The sequence below is a fragment of the Pseudophryne corroboree genome, chromosome 6, assembly GCF_028390025.1.
Source record: "Pseudophryne corroboree isolate aPseCor3 chromosome 6, aPseCor3.hap2, whole genome shotgun sequence".
Classification (NCBI taxonomy): Eukaryota; Metazoa; Chordata; class Amphibia; order Anura; family Myobatrachidae; genus Pseudophryne; species Pseudophryne corroboree.
The window spans coordinates 475,455,211-475,470,675 of NC_086449.1; the positions used below are offsets into that span (position 1 = coordinate 475,455,211).

General features: G+C 46.5%; 1 protein-coding gene across 1 annotated transcript in view; it reads right to left on the minus strand.

Moving 5' to 3' along the window:
* CAV1 (caveolin 1) overlaps positions 1-15,465 on the minus strand; it is a 73,911-nt gene that overhangs the window by 28,127 nt on the left and 30,319 nt on the right. The window lies entirely within an intron of this gene.

Below are 15,465 nucleotides of genomic sequence, written 5' to 3' on the forward strand. Positions count from 1 at the left end.
ACAGGATTATTCAGCAGTATGGAAAATCTGATGCACTACATAAACTGTTTGGATGAAAGCATTTAAATTACATGTATTTATAACAGAATTACATGTTGGCTAAACTACAGAGAGGTGCTCTATACTTATAATAATGTATGTTTAACATATACAGTATGCTAAACATATGTCAAACTGTTCGGGTAATTAACATAATTTCAATTGTTTTATATCCCACTTCAAACTAAAGCTGCTGGCTGACATAATAGGATTTGTAGTTCAGCCAGGGAAACTATAATAGACACAGAAGCCATGTGGCTGTTACAGGGACTGAATATTGCACCGTCATACATATCGACTTTGTGGGAGGGGCAGCCAGGTCGGTACAACAGGAGGCGCGGCCTCATCATGGGTGGGCGATACGGGCCGTGGATACCAGCACTGTATAGCAGGAGGCCGGGTTACAATGATTAAGCGCAAATCATACCATCATCAGCCTCTCAAGGACAGCTGAGGGGGTGGGGAAGGTGCAGGATGCGTAAGAGGGGTACAGGAGGCTGGGGACGGTTTGTGGCCAGCACTGTGGACTTACCTACCTCTCTGGGGGGTCGGGAAACCTCCCAGCTAATCCGGGAAAGTAGCCAAGTAATTTAAGTTCCTTAGACTAGTTGCATTTTCTGTGCACATGAACATTATACTGTACTAGGGAACATTATTGTTTTCCGACATGTAACAGGCAGCAGAAGTGCTAAAATCCTGGCACACCAACATTGCTTTGATCTGTGAATGCTGCAAGATGGAAGGCACATATCAATGCTCTTGTGCCAGGAAATGACAGTTTACTGCACATTGCTAGATAATAAACATGGTTGCACACAGTGTCCACAGCCATTACCATACTCATTGTTGAGTACACCTGCTCACAGCTAGGGTGGCCAATCCCAGGATCGGGATCAGCGGGATCCCGGGATTTAGGCTAAAAATAGTCCGGGATTCAATCCCGGGGATTTTGAGAAGGGGGGGTGGTTCCTTTGTTTTTTTTATGCCGGGCAGCTTTGAGTGTCCTCAGGAGGCTCAGACGCTGCCCGACTCCCCCTGCGCAGCCAGCCACCTGCCATCTACTGCACAGACCTCACCGGTTCCCTCCTACCGGCTCCCCTGCGCAGAGTGACGTGAAGTCAGAGGTCACTCTGCGCAGCTAGCTACACACCACCCGCCCGCCACCCATCGCACAGACCTCACTGAACCGGAGGTTGTTACCCACCCTCCGTCCCAGGTAAAATGATAGTGAGTTATGTGGGCGGGGGCGTTGACACAGGAAACAAACCAATCCCGGGGATGCTGGGAATCCAGGGATTGACCATTTTTCAATCCCGATACCCGGGATTGAAAAAATGGCCTGGGATTAGCCACCCTACTCACAACTCATCAGCTGTGAGCATCCTGTGGAAATCATTTCCATCCTTCTCAGGTGAACCTGGAACAGATATTTTTTCTGGATGTCATGTGGCAGTTACACCAGAGTTCAGCTCCTTTTTCACTTTGATGATCTTTCTATGTTGATGTCATGAATTGCCATTCTGAGTTTAGCCAATAATATATGAATTAACTACAATGCCGTCCTGAAACATCTCTCTCTTCTTATTTATGTATCTATGAGGGCACACCACCCTATCCATACACTTGGTTTGACAGCTGTCATCGTTATCAGCTCTGCCCTAAATGCAAGAAATGTGTGAGCACCACGTTGGCACCCAGTTGCTCCCAGTCAACCACACGTGGAGAGGCAATTGATATATGCACAGCTTAGAGACATAAGCACATGTCTGCGGAGCATGCACAGTGCTAAAAAGCTCAAGATTCGTCATCAGAACAGACTGGTGTGCAAGTCTGCATCAGCCGCCTAAAGCCGGTAAATTGTACTGTAAGAGCTGGCCTGTGTGAATCCACCACTTTGACACCCAGCAAGTGATTCAGAGGTAGAGATGTGTCCCCCTCCAGCCTTGAAGCATTGCATACACAACACAGCGGCACACGCTCCTGCTGCCATTAACCCTCTATTAGATAGCCGCGGCAGCTGACATTCGCAGCATAGCAACTTGTAGTGTTCCCGCGATGCATACGCCTCATGGGAGGAAATGCTACAAGACTCAAAGGGACACATCTCTAGGAGCAAAGCCTAAAAAGTAGAGATGTGCGGCGGGAACTTTTCGTGTTTTGGATCTGGATTGGTTTTGCCAATACCACCCTTTCGGGTTTTGGTTTTGGCTCTGGATGATTTTTGAAAAAAACATAAATACAGCTAAAATCACATAATTTGGGGGTAATTTTGATCCTACGGTATTATTAACCTCAATAACATTAATTTCCACTCATTTCCAGTCTATTCTGAACACCTCACAATATTGTTTTTAGGCCAAAAGGTTGCACCGAGGTAGCTGGATAACTAAGCTAGGCGACACAAGTGGGCGGCACAACCACCTGGCCCATCTAGGAGTGGCACTGCAGTGGCAGACAGGATGGCAGTTTTAAAAACTAGGTCCCAAAGACAGTGCTGGCGCCACCATTAGGCAGCTTTAGGCAGCTGCCTATGGGCAGCGACCACTGGAGAGCGGTGACGCACGCTGCAGATGAGTGCTTCCTATATTACTCAGCTCCTCCTCTTCCTAAAGCGATGAGGAGCAGGGATGCCATGGCCGCCCACCTGTTATTAGCCGGCACAGCAGCAATGACAGTGTGAGTGTATATAACCTGTCAGCTGCCTCTCCTTATGTACACTGTCAGCTTCTCTCTCTGCAGTGTCGTGTCCCCCCCCCCCCCCGTGACAACACCTGTGATTGCAGTGAGGATGTGCATGCTACGATCATGAATGGGTAAGTAATTAAAGCTGTAGCGGATCGGAGAGGAGTGGGTAGGGGGACAAAGTCCGTACTTGATCCTCTCTCTGTGCAGTCCAGTACTAAGCAGGTTAAGATCTCATTGTACAGACCCCCTCCCCTACGGAGATCAGCAGCAGCCTCTCTGCATGATTTATTAGGCTGTGCTGTGAACAGAGCTCGGAGGTGGTGGGGAAGGGCTGCAGTGTCCATAAAGTTATTACTGTGTGCAGTGCAGCCAGCTCCCAGCATGGTACTGAGCTAAGACACAAGGAGGCATAAGCCAGACCAAGCCAGGGGTTAGGGGTGCTGAACATTCAGCTCATGAAGCCCAATAGGCTGAGCAGCAGTTTGCTGAGGGACATGTAATAGCAGCCAGCAGCAACAACAGGTGTGATCCTGTCCCCTCTCTCCCCCTGGCCACATTATACCCACTGTAATCTGCACATCAAGCAGTATGTACTCCCTGCCCTGCTTCACGCAGGTAAGTGGCTGCAAATATGGGCACTTAGCCATGGCAGGCACGTGGCTATTGGCACCATCCTGTGACTACTTTGACCAGGTGTTGTTGGTCCTGGGCATTGAGAATGGGGAACTTCCTGTATGTGTCTGTACATGGGGGGCAGGGTCTAACACTAAAATGCAATCAAAATTTTGCAAACTGCAGTCTTTGAGGTTTGACTGCATTTCCCAAATGCTCAAAGCTCTGGAAAGGTGACTGATAGGTACAGCCAAGGATGTGGTTCTGATATGACGAAGAAACCCCTCCTGTCTTAAGTGCCCTGAGCCTCCCAAAGGCCTAATCCTGTAACCTGTCCTGATGTTTCCACTAAGAGTCAGCACACTGGGCGGGATGGGGATGTAGCTTGGATCCTGGCGTTCAGCATCCAGCTCCGGAGTCCTGACACCTGTCAGAATGCCGACGGCGGCATCCCGGCAGCCGGGATCCCGAATGAAAGTTAGATTACGTTTGGGCTGCAGGGGGTGGGTGGGTTAGAAGTAGACTGTGGGAAGGAAGGGATAGGGTTAGGCTGCTGGAGGTTAGGGTTAGATTTAGGCAGCAGGGAGCGAGGGTTAGAGGGAGTATTAGGGTTCTCTTACTGAAGTTCCCCTGTCGAGTTTTAGCCAGTCCGAATGCCGGAATCGGTGTTCTGACCGCCGTCATCCTGACTACCAGTATACCATACCCAACCTGCGGGATGTACTAACAGGAAAATGTGGTAAAACCCAGTTTTTGGGATTTTACCACATTTTTTGTATGTACTAAGACCCAGACGCCTGGGTTCCAAAGGGAGGGTGGGGGGGAGCAGGGGCAGTATTATGTAGCTTTGCTAAGGCGCCAGAAACCTTGCACCGGCCCTGCCCAAACAGCACATAATGCAAAGAAAAAAAAAGAGGTGCAAGATGGAATTGTCATTGTGCCCTCCCACCCACCCTTATGTTGTATAAACAGGACATGCACACTTTAACAAACCATTCATTTCAGCGACAGGGTCTGCCACACAACTGTGGCTGAAATTATTGGTTTGTTTGGGCCTCCCACAAAAAAAGAAGCAATTAATCGCCTAACCAAAAAAGAAGCAATTAATCTCTCCTTGCACAAACTGGCTTTACAAAGACAAAATGTCGTCCTCATCCTCATCCTATGATTCCTCACTCCTTTCAGTGTGTACATCCTCATCATTACAGAGTATTAATTCGTCCCCACTGGAATCCACCATCACAGGTCCCTGTGTACTTTCTGGAGGCAATTGCTGGTAAAGATCTTCCTGGAGGAATTTATAATTCATTTTCATGAACAGCATCTTCTCCACATTTTCTGGAAGTAACCTTCTATGCCGATCGCTGACAAGGTTACCGGCTGCACTAAACACTCTTTCGGAGTACACACTGGAGGGGGGCCAACTTAAGTAAAATAAAGCCAGTTTGTGCAAGGGCCTCCAAATTGCCTCTTTATCCTGCCAGTATACATATAGACTGTCTGACATGGGTACTTGGATGCTTTCACCCATATAATCCTCCATCATTCTTTCAATGGTGACAGCATCATATGCAGTGACAGTAGACATGTCAGTAATCGTTGGCAGCTCCTTCAGTCTGGACCAGATGTCAACACTTGCTCCTGACTGCCTTGCATTACCGCCAGCGGGTGGGCTAGGAAAAAAAGAGGAGCTGTTGACGGGTCACGTTCCACTTGAGTTGACAATTTTCTCACCAGCAGTTCTTTGCACCTTTGCAGACTTGTGTCTGCCGGAAAGAGAGATACAACGTAGGCTTTAAACCTAGGTTTCAGCACGTTGGCCAAAATGTAGTGCTCTGACTTCAACACATTGACTACCCTTGAATCCTGGCAAAGCGAATGAAGGGCTCCATCCACAAGTCTCAAAAACTTAGCGGAACTGTTCCGTCTTAGCTCCTCCTTCAATTTCTCCAGCTGCTTCTGCAAAACCTTGATGAGGGGAATGACCTGACTCAAGCTGGCAGTGTCTGAACTGACTTTACGTGTGGCAAGTTCGAAGGGTTGGAGGACCTTGCACAACATGGAAATCATTCTCCACTGCGCTCGAGTCAGGTGCATTCCACCTCCTTTGCCTATATCGTAGGTGGATGTATAGGCTTGAATGGCCTTTTGTTGCTCCTCCATACTCTGAAGCATATAGAGTGTTGAATTCCACCTCGTTACCACCTCTTGCTTCAGGTGATGGCAGGGCAGGTTCAGGAATGTTTGCTGATGCTTCAGTCTTTGGCACGCAGTGGCTGAAAGTTGAAAGTGGCCCGCAATTTTTCGGGCCACCGACAGCATCTCCTGCACGCCCCTGTCATTTACAAAAAAAAATCTGCACCACCAAATTAATTGTATGTGCAAAACATGAGACATACTGGAATTTGTCAAGATGTAATGCACGCACAATATTGGTGGCATTGTCTGATATCACAAATCCCCAGGAGAGTCTAAGTGGGGTAAGCCATTGTGAGATGATGTCCCTCAGTTTCCGTAAGAGGTTGTCAGTGGTGTGCCTCTTACGGAAACCGGTGATACACAGCATGGTTAAGTGGACACTGGGTACAACCACATTTTTCAGGACACTGAGGACACTTTTCTTAATGTCCCTGTACAGTCCGGGAATCGCTTTCCTAGTGAAGTGGAATCTAGATGGTATTTGGTACCGGGGACACAGTACATCCATCAACTGTCTAAATCCTACTGCACTAATGGCGGATATCGGATGCATGTCTAACACCAGCATAGTTGTTATGGCCTCAGTAATCTGCTTTGCAACAGGGTGACTGCTGTCATATTTCATCTTCCGCGCAAAGTACGGTCAATTGCCTAGTTGAAGTAGTACAAGTGGTCTTCCAACTTCCCCTCTGGGATGACGATCAACTCCCAGCAGCAACAACAGCAGCAGCAGTAGGCGTACCACTCAAGGATCCTCCGGAGGAATCCTGGTTAGGAGAGGACTCCTCAGTCTTGCCAGTGACATGGCCTGCAGGACTACTTCCGTTCCTGACTGAGGAGAAAATTGATGTTGAGGGAGTTGGTGGTGTGGCTTGCAGGAGCTTGGGTACAAGAGGAAGAAGGGATTTAGGTGTCAGTGGACTGCTTATGCTCTTACAAAAGGTTCTGAACTTGACAATGACTTCTGATCAATGCGCTGCAGGTGACATATAAAGGAGGATGTTCCTAGGTGGTTAACGTCCTTACCCCTACTTATTACGGGTTGACAAAGGCAACACATGGCTTGACACCTGTTGTCCGGATTTGTGGAGAAATAATTCCACACCGAAGAGGTGGCTTTTTTGGTATTTTGCCCAGACATGACAATGGACTTTCTCATCCCACGAACAACAACTGTGTCCGCTGGTGCCTTATTCAAACAAACCACATCACCATCAGAATCCTCATCGTCAACTTCCTCCTCAGCGCCAGCTACAACTATATCCTCCTCATCCTGGTGTACATCAACAGTGACATCCTCAATCTCAATATCAGCAAATGGTGGTAGGAGCCTCCTCTTCCCATACATTCTTGGGAAGGTTAGACCTAGATATCGCAACCGCGGACACACTTGGACTCTCCTTGGGGATTTGTGATATCTCTGAACACACAGTTGTTTTTTCCTGTGCTTTAACAAGCTTAATTTTTTAAATTTTTCGACAGGGAGGAGGGCTTCCATCCTGAGAAGAAGCTGAGCCAGCAGTCATGAACATAGGCCAAGGCCTTAGCCTTTCCTTGCCACTTCGTGTCGTGAATGGCATATTGGCAATTTTACGTTTCTCGTCAGATAATTTCTTTTTTTTCCTTCTGATTATTCATTTTTGGTTCTTGGATTTTACACACCCTCTATGACATTGACCAGCAGACGACGTTGATGGAATTGCATTGTCACCCCTATATTTTACAGCATACAGGAGCAGTGTGCTTGTAATTTTAACAACTGCACCCCTGAATTTTTACAACATACAAGCCCAGTGTAATGTTATTGTAACAGCAGCACCACTATATTTTAGAGCATACATGAGCAGTGTGCTTTTCATTTTTAACAACTGCACCCCTGATTTTTTACTACGGGGCCAGTGTAATGTTATTTGAACAGCAGCACCCCTATATTAAACAGCATACAGGAGCAGTGTGCTTTTAATTTTTAATAACTGCACCCCTGAATTTTTACAACATACAGGGCCAGTGTAATGTTATTTGAACAGCAGCACCCATATATTTTACAGCATACAGGAGCAGTGTGCTTTTAATTTTTAATAACTGCACCCCCACATTTTTACAGCATACAGGGCCAGTGTAATGTTATTTGAACAGCAGCACCCCAATATTTTACAGCATACAGGAGCAGTGTGCTTTTAATTTTTAATAACTGCACCCCTGAATTTTTACAACATACAGGGCCAGTGTAATGTTATTTGAACAGCAGCACCCATATATTTTACAGCATACAGGAGCAGTGTGCTTTTAATTTTTAATAACTGCACCCCCACATTTTTACAGCATACAGGGCCAGTGTAATGTTATTTGAACAGCAGCACCCCAATATTTTACAGCATACAGGAGCAGTGTGCTTTTAATTTTTAACAACTGCACCCCTGAATTTTTACAATATACAGGGCCAACAGCACCCCTATATTTTACAGCATACAGGAGCAGTGTGCTTTTAATTTTTAACAACTGCACCCCTGAATTTTTATAGCATACAGGGCCAGTAGCACCCCTATATTTTACAGCATATTGGAGGACAGTGCCCCTGCACCCTGTACAACACAGTGACAGCCAGGATAGCAAGACCCATGTACAGTTGCAGCACCCGGCTGTATCAGCACAGGAAACATCAGTGACAGCCAGGACAGCACCCCTAACACAGCGCAGGTACACCGCAGTGACTGCAGCAGCACCCCTAAAGAGCACACACTAATGATATGCTCCTGATGAAGCTGGATGTCCTATAGCCAGCGAAATGCGTAGAGCCTCAATCTGATAGCCGACACCACACCAGCGATCTTTGATTCCTGATATCGACCTTTGGCATTTATTGGACACTGCACTCTACCACTTGGATTATCATCTTAAACTCCTACTATCTGGATTCCCCTTTGGCCATAAATGGACAATTCCTAAGGCTGACAGCACATCAAGGGATGATTCCAACTGTTCTGGTAATATCCAGTGTTTATTGCTGACTGTTATTATTTGGTGGAGGTCCTAGCCTATGAGGACTCATTTACAGGAACCTTTTTGGTGGATCGGCTGAATTAAAAAATATTTCAATTAGTTGGCAGCCTCATTCAAACCATTTCTATGGCATTGTTTACATTTTACTAGCTTTTATCCATATGCATACCCTTTTATATATATATATAATTTTTGAATGTTCATTGGTAAATAAATTGTTTATTTTTTAATTTTACAAACCGTCCAGATTATTTATATCCGCACAGCCAGCACTGGTTTCTGTATTGTTTCTAGAGCACACACTAACCCCACCCAACGCCACCACCCACAGAGAGAGACAGAGGTCTGTCTCCCTCACTCTCCAAGTCCGGAGTGAAAATGGCGGCGACGAGCGGGTGTTTATATGGAATCCAAATTCAGTGAGAATCCGACAGCGGGATGATGACGTTTTGCCTCGTTCTGGTTTCCGAGTCTGGCGGGAAGTCCCAAGCCGGACTCTGATCCGGGCTCAGAACGTGAAATTCCGGGGGTAACGGTTCTCAGGGAACCAAACCCACTCATCCCTACTAAATAGGAGTAACTTTGCACCTGGACAAACCATGGCCATCATTCCGAGTTGATCGCTCACTGCTTTCGTTCGCAGCGCAGCGATTAGGTAAAAAAGCGTCAATTCTGCGCATGCGTATGGTGCGCAGTGCGCGCGCGCGACGTACTTTCACAAAAGCCGATGCAGTTTCACACAAGGTCTAGCGATGCTTTTCAGTCGCACTGCTGGACGTAGAGTGATTGACAGGAAGTGGGTGTTTCTGGGTGGTAACTGACCGTTTTCGGGGAGTGTGTGTAAAAACGCAGGCATGTCGGATAAAAACGCAGGAGTGGCTGGGGAAACGTAGGCGTGGCTGGCCGAACGCAGGGCGTGTTTGTGACGTCAAAACAGGAACCAAACAGTCTGAAGTGATCGCTAGCTAGGAGTAAGTCTCGAGCTACTCAGAAACGGCACAATCTTTTTTTGTAGCAGCGCTACGATCCTTTCGGTCGGACTTCTGCTAAGCTAAGATACACTCCCAGAGGGTGGCGGCCTAGCGTTTGCACTGCTGCTAAAAGCAGCTAGCAAGCGAACAACTCGGAATGAGGGCCCATGTTGTATTAGAAGTGGTGCAATTACATGTATTTATTTATTTATTTATTTGCATGCAGGGTAAACGCTGGACATGTTCCCCACAAATTATGGGCAGCTTTATTTTTTACTGTAGATCGTAATTTAGATTTCAGCTGCGATTCGCCATTCCCATCTTTACATTCCTCTGCATATTTGAAATCTGCCCCACCCGCAGTGGAACATGCCAAGTATTGCCAAGCTGCAAATTTACTGGTTTTTTTTTTGTTTTTTTTTGCATTGGTCCCAATTCTGAATTAACCTCACTGTCACTACATAAACATCTCTATAAATAATGATATCTAGTTATATCTGCATCCTATCATTTTACTGTAATACATCCTGTTATTATCGTGTAAGAAAATACATTCTAAAGTTACATTATTTGTAATTTAACACCTGAATTTTCTATTTGTAAACAAGGTAAATAATGAATAATAATAATAATAATAATAATAATAATAATAATAATAAATGAAATTGACCAGACTACATACAAAAGCCAAATATACCATGGGGTCAATCCAATTAGGTGTGAGTTGCTGTTTCCTCCGCAAATTCACATTGCAGATTAATTTTGCAATCCAATTAGAAACTTGCACTAAACCTACCAGAGTAAACTCGCATTTTTCCGTTCATACCTCACTGAAAATTAAATAAAAATTTCCCTACCATGTTTCACCCTCAGGGGTCTATTCACGAAGCAGTGAAAAGAGTGGAGAAACAGATCAGTGGAGAAGTTGCCCATAGCAACCAATCAGTATCTCCCTTACATTTTATACAATGTACTTTATAATGGCTTCCTTCAAAGCTGATTGGTTGCTATGGGCAACTTCTCCACTGGTCCTTTTCCCCACTCTTTTCACTGCTCCATGAATAGACCCCTGAGGGTGAGAGATGGTAGGGAAATTTTTATTTCATATTAATTATTAAGGTTAAAATGGGACACCATGCAGAACCCATTTTAAGCCAAAATAATTGCTTTGGATGATTTTGTTTTACTTTAAAATGGCTGCAAATTACCCCACAAGCACCTTTTTTTCTAATTTGTTTATCATTTTTAGTTTAATTCCTTTGTAATTAACTTTAAAAAAAAAAAATAATAAAACACAAATCAGCCATTTGGCACCTTTTAAAAGTCTATTATTTTCCATTTGCTCCCTAACATCCTTCTATATGATGCTGCTAATGAAATTGTCACTTTTCTGGGGTCCAGGAAGGTTTTCCGACGTTTTCATGTCCTCCTACCACATCGCACCCTAATTGGATTGACCACCATGTAGGAGATCTGTGTCACATTAATATATTTTTTTTTTAAAACTACAAACTTATCATAATCCTAATTAAACACAAGTATCTCAGATATTAAGCACAATCTGGTGACCACTAGATTGTGTGGCTACAATGCCATCTTCAGAGTGAGGCATGTGCCATGGGGCACCACCTACTGGAGGCAGCAGTGCAGAAAACCTCCCCCATAGATAAATGTGTCTCTAGCTACTGCCTGCGCATCTGCAGTGATCAGCAGGGAGCAAGCATGTAAAGTGTCCAGGGAGCTGGCCGCCGCTATTGTTTTATCTTCCGATTCCTTCATCTTTAGAGCAGCGTTGCGGCACAACATGCCGTCATGATGTCACATGGACTGTGCCGCAATACAGTGACATGTGGCGGGGTGAGGCAGTTGAGGCAGAAACTTTCCTGTCATACTAACAGGGGCAGTGCTTCCCCCGCCTGTCTTTTCCGCATATCTCTGATCAAAACTCACCAAATTTCTAGGAGTTTATACAGCTGCACTTTTGTATAATGTCCACATGAACCCTTTGGCTCATATATTATGTGTAAACCTGGCTCTGGATTAGCCAGGGGATGCAGTCCCTTTACCTACAATCAAAATCCCAATGGTCAATATACCGACGGTCAAAATCCCGACAAGGTCAAAATCCTGACATTTAAAATACTGACAAGGTCAAAATACCGACATTTAAAATGTCGACAGGTCAAAAAGTCGACATGAGGTTTTCATGATTTTTTCATTGAAATTGACTTATTCATACTTTACCATCCCAGTGGACCTGGAGAGGGAATATGGAGAGGGAATAATAGGATTTTAATACCTAATGGTAAATCCTTTTCTCCTAGTCCGTAGAGGATGCTGGGGACTCCAAAAGGACCATGGGGTATAGACGGGATCCGCAGGAGCTTGGGCACACTAAAAAGACTTTGACAGGGTGTGAACTGGCTACTCCCTCTATACCCCTCCCCCAGACCTCAGTTATAGGAACTGTGCCCAGTAGACGGACATTTCGAGGAAAGGATTTTTGTTTAAAGTTTTAAAGTAAGGGCGAGAAACATACCAGCCCACACCACAAACACACCGTACAACCGGAGTAGCAGCAAACCAGATAACAGTATGAATTAACAACAGCAACACGCTGAATATAACTAATACACAATCCACGTGTAAACAAATAGAACCAGTAACAACATAACTGCAAGTAACAGTCCGCACTGGGATGGGCGCCCAGCATCCTCTACGGACTAGGAGAAAAGGATTTACCGGTAGGTATTAAAATCCTATTTTCTCTTACGTCCTAGAGGATGCTGGGGACTCCAAAAGGACCATGGGGTCTATACCAAAGCTCCAGAACGGGCGGGAGAGTGTGAACGACTCTGCAGCACCGATTGAGCAAACATGAGGTCCTCATCAGCCAGGGTATCAAACTTGTAAAACTTAGCAAAGGTGTTTGAACCCGACCACGTAGCTGCTCGGCAAAGCTGAAGTGCCGAGACCCCTCGGGCAGCCGCCCAAGATGAGCCCACTTTTCTGGTAGAATGGGCCTTTACTGACTTCGGCAACGGTAGCCCAGCCGAAGAATGAGCTTGCTGAATCGTATTACAAATCCAGCGAGCAATAGTTTGCTTAGAAGCAGGATTTCCAATCTTGTTGGAAGCATACAGGACAAACAAAGCCTCTGTTTTCCTGGTAAGAGCCGTTCTGGCAACGTAAATTTTCAAAGCTCTTACAACATCAAGAGACTTTGGAACCGCCACAGCATCCATAGTCACAGGCACCACAATAGGTTGGTTAATGTGAAACGAAGAAACCACCTTCGGCAGAAATTGTTGACGAGTCCTCAATTCTGCTCTATCCGAATGGAAGATCAAATAAGGGCTCTTGTGAGACAAGGCCGCCAACTCTGACACTCGCCTGGCAGACGCCAGAGCCAAAAGCATAACCACTTTCCAAGTGAGAAACTTTAACTCAACCTTATGCAAAGGTTCGAACCAGTGAGACATAAGGAACTGCAACACCACTTCAAGTTCCCACGGCGCCACCGGCGGCACAAATGGAGGATGGATATGCAGTACAAACGTCTGAACCTCTGGAAGGACGGCCAATTCTTTCTGAAAGAAAATAGACAAAGCCGAAATCTGCACTTTGATGGAACCCAAATTCAGGCCTGCATCAACGCCTGCCTGCAAAAAATGGAGAAACCGACCCAAGTAAAACTCCTCCGCAGGAGCTGCTTTGGTTTCACACCACGAAACATACTTTCTCCAAATATGGTGATAATGTTTCGCCGTAACCTCCTTCCTAGCCTTAAGGAGAGTGGGGATGACCTCCCCGGGAATACCTTTCCGAGCTAAGATTTGGCGCTCAACTTCCACGCCGTCAAACGCAGCCGCGGTAAGTCCGGAAACACGCAGGGCCTCTGCAGTAACAGGTCCTCTCTTAGAGGAAGCGGCTAGGGATCTTCCACTAGTAATTCTTGAAGATCCGGATACCAGGCCCTCCGTGGCCAATCTGGAACGACGAGTATCGTCTGAACCCTTGTTCGTCGAACGATCCTCAGAACCTTTGGAATGAGAGGAAGCGGAGGGAACACATACACCGACTGAAACACCCACGGAGTCACCAGGGCGTCCACTGCACTGGCTTGGGGGTCCCGTGACCTGGAACAATACCTCGGAAGCTTCTTGTTGAGGCAAGATGCCATCATGTCTATCAGAGGAATTCCCCAACGCCTTGTCACTTCTGCAAATACTTCTTGATGAAGGGCCCACTCTCCTGGATGGAGATCATGTCTGCTGAGGAAGTCTGCTTCCCAGTTGTCCACGCCTGGGAGGAAGACAGCCGTGCTGTTCCGCCCAGCGAAGGATTCATGTGGCCTCCGCCATAGCCGCCCTGCTCCTTGTACCGCCTTGGCGGTTTATGTACGCCACCGCTGTTATGTTGTCCGACTGGATCAGGACAGGAAGACCCTGAAGAATGTTCTTCGCTTGCAACAGGCCGTTGTAAATGGCTCTTAACTCGAGAACATTTATGTGGAGACAAGATTCCTGGTTTGACCATTTTCCCTGGAAATTTCTTCCTTGCGCGACTGCGCCCCAGCCTCGGAGACTTGCATCTGTTGTCAGCAGGACCCAGTCCTGGATTCCGAACCGGCGTCCCTCTAGAAGGTGAGAGCTTTGCAGCCACCACAGGAGAAAAATCCTGGCTCTGGAAGATAGACTTATTTTCCGGTGCATGTGCAGATGAGACCAGACCATTTGTTCAGCAGATCCCACTGAAACACCTGGGCATGAAACCTGCCAAACGGAATGGCTTCGTAAGCCGCAACCATCTTCCCTAGAACCCGAGTGCACTGATGAATCGAAACACCTGTCGGCCTCAGAAGCTCCCTGACCATTGTCTGGATTTCCAGAGCTTTGTCTTCCGGAAGAAACACTCTCTGTAGCTCCGTGTCTAGAATCATGCCCAGAAAGGGCAGCCGAGTGGCCGGGATCAACTGAGACTTTGGCAAATTTAGAACCCAACCATGTTGTCGCAGAACCGACAGGGAAAGATCCACATTTCTTACCAACTGTTCCTTGGACCTCGCCTTTATCAGGAGATCGTCCAAGTACGGGATAATTGTAACCCCTTGCTTGCGAAGGATAACCATAATTTCTGCCATGACCTTGGTGAAAACCCTCGGGGCCGTGGAAAGCCCAAATGGCACCGTCTGAAATTGGTAATGACAATCCTGTTCTGCAAATCTCAGGAAGGCCTGATGAGGAGGATATATCGGGATGTGTAAGTAGGCATTCTTTTATGTCGACTGACGCCATAAAATCCCCCCCTTCTAGGCTGGAGATCACAGCCCGAAGAGATTCCATCTTGAACTTAAAAATTTTCAAGTATGGATTGAGGGATTTTAGGTTCAGAATCGGTCTGACCGAACCGTCCGGCTTTGGTACAACAAAGAGGCTCGAATAGAACCCTTCCCCCCATTGGGACGGGAGAACAGGAACAATGACCCTCTGTTGACACAACTTTTGTATCGCAGCAATTACCACGTCTCTTTCCGGTAGAGACACTGGCAAGGCCGAAATGAAAAAACAGTGAGGGGGCATCTTCTGAAACTCCAGCTTGTACCCCTAAAACACTATGTCTAAGATCCAAGGATCCAGGGCTGAATGAACCCAGACCTGACTGAAGATCTGGAGACGGCCCCCCACCTGCCCGGACTCCCTCAGGGAAGCCCCAGCGTCATGCAGTGGATTTGGTAGAGGCGGGAGAGGACTTTTGGTCCTGGGCGCCTGATCCTGCAGGCGACTTCTTTCCCCTTCCTCTACCCTTTGAAGCGAGGAAGGACGAGCCTTTTCCTCGTTTGTATTTATTAGGTCGAAAGGACTGCATCTGTTAATGGGGTGCCTTTTTTTGTTGTGTGGGAACATAAGGAAGAAAAGATGCACTAGACACCAGGTCAGCCAGGCCGTCACCAAACAAG